The sequence below is a fragment of the Episyrphus balteatus genome, chromosome 3, assembly GCF_945859705.1.
Source record: "Episyrphus balteatus chromosome 3, idEpiBalt1.1, whole genome shotgun sequence".
In the NCBI taxonomy this organism is placed as follows: Eukaryota; Metazoa; Arthropoda; class Insecta; order Diptera; family Syrphidae; genus Episyrphus; species Episyrphus balteatus.
Window position 1 is genome coordinate 124005955 of NC_079136.1, and position 6000 is coordinate 124011954.

Here is a 6000-nt window from a genome sequence, read left to right on the forward strand (position 1 = left end):
TTCTACTAGGTACATACCGATAACTACCTCTACCGTCTACCTAGAAAATCATATTCGAATACTGAACTAAAAAATCCTTTAATTTTTTAAATTCCTCCTAAATTAAAGAAAGTTCCCAGGAAGTAAGGTAAAGGTAAGTACCTATTTATTAAAAAAAAAAAATTCGCCTACCTACTCCACATTGTAATACATATATAGATAGGTATATGTACTTTCCAACCTTTCTGCACAAAATTCATTCACTATTATCAGTCCCATGCTCTTGTACACTCCACATCATTTGATTTTGCCAATTTTTTTTACAAAAAAAAAAATCAAAAATATATAAAAACTAAGGGCCATTTGCTGAGACGAAACTTAAATAATTTATGTTGAACTTAAATTCTTATTGTCTACTTTTTGTTCTGCGTAAACTGTCACATAATAATTTATGTTGAACTTAAATGCTTAAGCCTAGTACGCAGATCACGCTAAAATTTATCTTTCATACAAATTTCCTCCAAAGATAAATTTTAGCGAGGATTTTTAGCCAGGTAGTACGCAGTTCACGCGCTAAATTCGAATTGTCATCTACTACTTTTGCAAAAAGTCTCCACTCAATTTAGCTCGCGAAATAATGCTCAGCGCATTTTTTCACAGATAAATTTTGACATTTTTGTGGTCGTTGTTGTTGCTGCAAGGAATAAGAGGCAAAAAAACCTTAGAATATAATAAAAGAAGAGGAACAAAACAAAATGAGAGCGTAAAAAAGGTATTCTGCAGGTAAAAAAAAATATGTATGTAATATTGAATGTAAGCAGGTATAAGTAAATGAAACTGTGATTCAGCCGTTATTTTTAAATTTAAATTTATCTTGGCTTTTAGCGAACGCGTGTAGAGATAAAAATTGTCGAGATAAAATTTAGTTTAGCGCGATCTGCGTACTGGGCTTTAAGTTTCGATTCGACAAACGGCTCTAAATTACCTACTCATTATTTTGCCGACGATTCCCAATTAACTATCGCATTCTTATTTTGTATCCTTTATCCAATTTTCAATGAAAATAAAAAAGTATTTTACGTCAAGGCTGAACTTCAAAATTTGATTTAAATGCTAGCATTTGTGATGTTTTGCCCCAGTGTATTCCGGTGAGTTCGTATACACTCATTAAATGGAAACAACCCCTCCTTTATTTCGAGGCGTTTTGACTCGCATGTTTCACCGAAAACCCTTGAGGCAACAAGCTCCAAGAAAAACAAAAAATAGATTTTTGACCATTATATATGTGCATATCCCTACTAACAATTTTGCTTCTATAATGCTTTACAGAAGCAACAATTGCATCTGTAAAGCTTTATAGAACCAAAATTGTTTGTCGGGATGACTCATGTTCGCTTAAGTTTTGAAATAATTGTATAAATAGAATATAAAATGGCAGTTGACAAAACTAACACCGTGGGATTTTGTGAAAATCTAAAAAAAATATTAGACAAGAAGATCTATCATTTTAGATCTCAATATGAATAGACCTTAAAAAGACCTTTATTTTTGATGTCGCACTTGTTTCTTGTCAAGCGTTGTACGCCTCTGATAACTACGAATTTGTAGAGCTGAGGCTACTTTTGCATAAGCTGCTTTCAATCACTCTGCTTTTCACTGAGCAGCTGTGATTGCCTTACAAAAATCCAAACCAATCTAATTTGCATTTTTTTCTTATATTTACAATGATAAACATGAAGCGATCAAGTGAACAGGGAGAACAGTAAAAATGTGCTATGGTCTAAAAGATTTCACAGCTGTTACGAGTATAAGCATAACTGCTCTCTGTTCTTTGTAACTTCTCTGCTCTTTTTTTAGAAAATGTTCTCCGCTTATTTAAATTTCACTACTGTTTTTTGTGAGTATTCTATTCTTCATATCTAATGATTTGATTCGATGAAAAAAGCAAAGATGTAGAGATAAGTTTATTATGAGATTATGACGATGGCGAAACACAGAAGTTTTATTTTTAAGATTTATTTCTTATTAAAAAAAAAAAAAATCGAAAATAGTACCTAACTTACATTTAATTTATTTTTTATACCATATTTCTAATCATTTTTCATAGTAGGAAGAAATTTAAGGAGTAAAACTAGAACAACATCAGAACACAAGAGCAAAAAAAGTATAAAAAGTAAAATAATCATTTTAAAAAAAACAAAACCGACTTCCATGGATCAAAACTGGATTTTATGGTTTTTCTCATAGTGGGACCACAAATGGGACCACACTATAAACCAGCTTTCCAATCTAAAAATAATTATCAAAATGGTACACTCAGGCCAAAGTTATGAGGTAACAAACATAAAAAAAGTGCAGACGAATTGAATACCTCCTCCTTTTTAGAAGTCGGTAAAAAGTAGATACAAAATATCAAAAACAAATGTTTAATGATGTGATAGTTAAATATTATATTTAGAGCAGCTTTTTCAATTTTCTAATAAACAGTCAGTTAACTGTTAACGATGAATAAAGTTATTTGACTCATAAACAATCAGATAACAACATTGAATTTTTCAATCAAGAAAAGTTATTCTACAGAATAGCAAAAAAAAAAATAAAATGCACGACTGGGTCGCACGAACTTGGTCTTAGAGTTAAAGTTGCTTGTTATATAGAAATTTGGAAAAAAAACAAAAAAATAAAATAAAATCTGAAATTAAATTGCCCTCCAAAACAAGTATGCAGTTTTGATTGATATATTAACATGCATTCTTAGAAAAACAAATTTCAAAATCGTTAGAGCCGTTTTTTAAAAAACTAATTTTTTATAAATAGGTAATTTTTTTGAAAAAAAGTTTTAAAAAATTCAAAAATTCAAAATAATTTTTTTCAAAATTTTATTTTTGGCTTATATTTAAATTATATACAAATTCTTCTTCACAAAAAGTTTCGTTGAAATCGAATAAGCAGTTTCGGAGATAAGCGGATTTGAAAAAAAAAAACGCTTCTATGGCAGGTACCGTTAATAATGATTTTCAAAGTTTGACATTAATCGGTCCATCCGTTTAGGCTGTAGCTCCTTATATAGACCCACTTTTTTGGCATTGTCTATTATCGTAATGTCATGGAAAAATGTTATCTTAACTTTTTTTTTTTATATAGTACCTATATCGCAAGTAAAAATGTCAATAGGCAGGTTCAGAAACGTTAGGGACTAAATATTTAGGTAATTTCTCGTTCTCTGATTGGTCAACTGTCAAAAAAAATCTTTCCAATTTAGGTAATTTAATTGGAAAGCTGACTGGAAAGTTAGGCAAGAAAATTTTCCCCTAAAAATTTAGGAAAGTTTTTTTTGTCAACATGACAGCTGATTGTTTTTAAATACTGAATTATTTTAGCAAAATTAAATCAATTTGTTTGAAAAACGAGTAAAAAGTGCATTATCGGTTATAATTAATATTATTTATTTATTAAAGTTAAGTGAAATTTGGTGTCTGTCCCATGCGATCTGTTAAATTCTCAAATAATTTTTGAAATTTGACAATAATGAAAAATACAAACTAATTTAGGCAATTTACTCAAATTTCCGTTCAGAAAATGACGTTGCCTAAATATCTAGTCCCTAATATTTCCTGAACGTGCCCAATTTCAAAAATATTCAAAATTAAACGTAATTTTTATTCATAATTGTTTTCTTGTGTTCGCTGTATTTTGTTTTAAAATTTCTTTCAAAACAGCTTTGACAATTGACACAATATTTTTGTGGAGATTATTCCTTAAAATAAATTTTATTCGTCTCTGAAAGAATCAGATAGTTTTATTCCTCTATTAAATAAGCTATATCTATTAAATAAGCTATATAAAATAAGTTATAAGAAATAAACTATATCGGACTGTTGAAAATCGATTTTTTCTCTATCTGGGAAATAAGTACTAACTGACTGTTAAACTGACTAGGTATTGAAAAATTGGCCCTTGCTTGAAAAATTTAAAGTTTTTGTCCTTTGTGTTTCTATTTAATTCAGGCTTAATTTGCGGCTTTAACTACTGCAATATGAAGAGTGATTAAATATTATTATTGATTAATCACAGCTTTTAAGTACTATGCTGCTTATTGCTACATATCACTGCTCATTGAAAATCGCTCATTAACACACCTCTACTACCTACAAAAGAACCTAAATAATACGTGCGTCAGCAATCAATTGTTGTAGAGTGTACACAACATGTCTGTTGTACATAAAATATTTACATATAACTTTACTCATTCATTTTGGTTTTGTTTTTTTTTTTTTTATTTTTTTTTATTTAGGTAGGTAGGTACCCCCTGTGATACACAATTTTATGTACATACAACTTTTATATCAATAAAAAGAAAGGTGCAATGTGTGGGTGATTAAAAACAATACATTCACATAAAAATGAATCTACACATTTTATATCCATATATACAATCTTCTATGTATATAAGGTAGATATATAAACCAAACACAAACGGGAAAAAAATTGTCTTTTTTATTTTGCAAACCTACATCGGCCTCATTTCGATATTGTTGCTTGTTTTTCGCGCGGTTTTCTTTTAATTTGTTTTTTTTTTTTTTCAAAGTTGCATTCGTTTGCTGCAACAACTGCTTACGAAAGCATTTAAAATAAGATAATATTTTATGCGCTGGGTATTGGTATAGATATATGTAGATACAAATACAGACGTGGCGTGGCGGCATGTTTCATGCAGCATTCATTCATCGAATCATCATTAGTCACATTTCTTTGATATTTAGGTGTAAGGTAGGTAGATGGGTATAATCGTAGACTTACCGTGTTCCGTTGTATTTAGGTATCTTGAATATTGTAAAATGGGACAACACCGGCCGCCGATACCCGCTGTATCGCGCCAAAAATGCGTTCCTTGTAGGTACCTACATTCTTAAAAAAAATAAACGGTAATCAACGTACCTTTATCTACCTATGTATCTAATTGAAGGTGATCTAAGGCTACGTAGAACGTAGGTACCTAACCGAACAAAACAATTTAAGTCGATGTTCTATGATAGGTACGGTGACCATATTTCCAGAAGCAAAACCCGGGACACATACAAAAAAATAAAAGTTGAAATTTTTTAAAATGCGTTTTCATAATTTTTCTTCATTCATTGATATAAAGATTTCTTAAACGATTTTATGGGAGAATTTTCGCTGAAATCATTCAAGTGGAATACAAAACAAAGAAAACGTTTTTATACTTAATAAGTACTGTTAATCACTTCTAAAACAATATTTTTTCAATCAAAATCGTGAGAGCTATTTTTAAACATTTTAATTTTATTTAAAATGATTTTAAAATTGTTTATAATCCAGTTAAATAAGGGTTTAACCTCGGAATGAATGTTAGTAGAAATTTTTTTTGCTCAATATCTTCCTTTTGCCATTCTATAACATATCTCAAAAGTCTAGAAAAATCTCATGTCCGCTTGTCGCGATTTCAAGGTCATATCGCGAAATGGAGATTTTCAAAATTAGCAAAAATAGGCTATGGTAGTATATACACATATGATACATGATTTCAAGGTATTTTTTAATGCTGATTCCAAAAAATCTAAAATCAAGACAATCTGACGTCTCTGGAAAAAGTTATACCTGTTTTTCATCTGTCAACTCATATTATTATAACAGTTGCAAACTTAGTGCCGAAAAACCCTTAAAAGTTATGGTAGATGAACCAAATTTATCATGAAGATTTTAGAATCCATCATTATTAAAAATCAAAACAATCCCTTACAAAAAATATATATACCTACGAAATAATGGTATTTTTTGATGGAGGGGCAAATTTTAGGATATGCACTAAAGAAGATTCTTGTTCATCTTAGAAATAAGTGCAAATAGGCTAATTTTTTCATTTTAATCTTTGTTTGGATATTCTTTAACTACCCTCAAAAATCTAAAAAAAATCTCATGTCCGCAAGTCCTAATTTTCTTGGTTTGAAAATAAGGTGCAGATTTTAAAAAATTAATAAGAAAAGTTTAAATTTTTATATG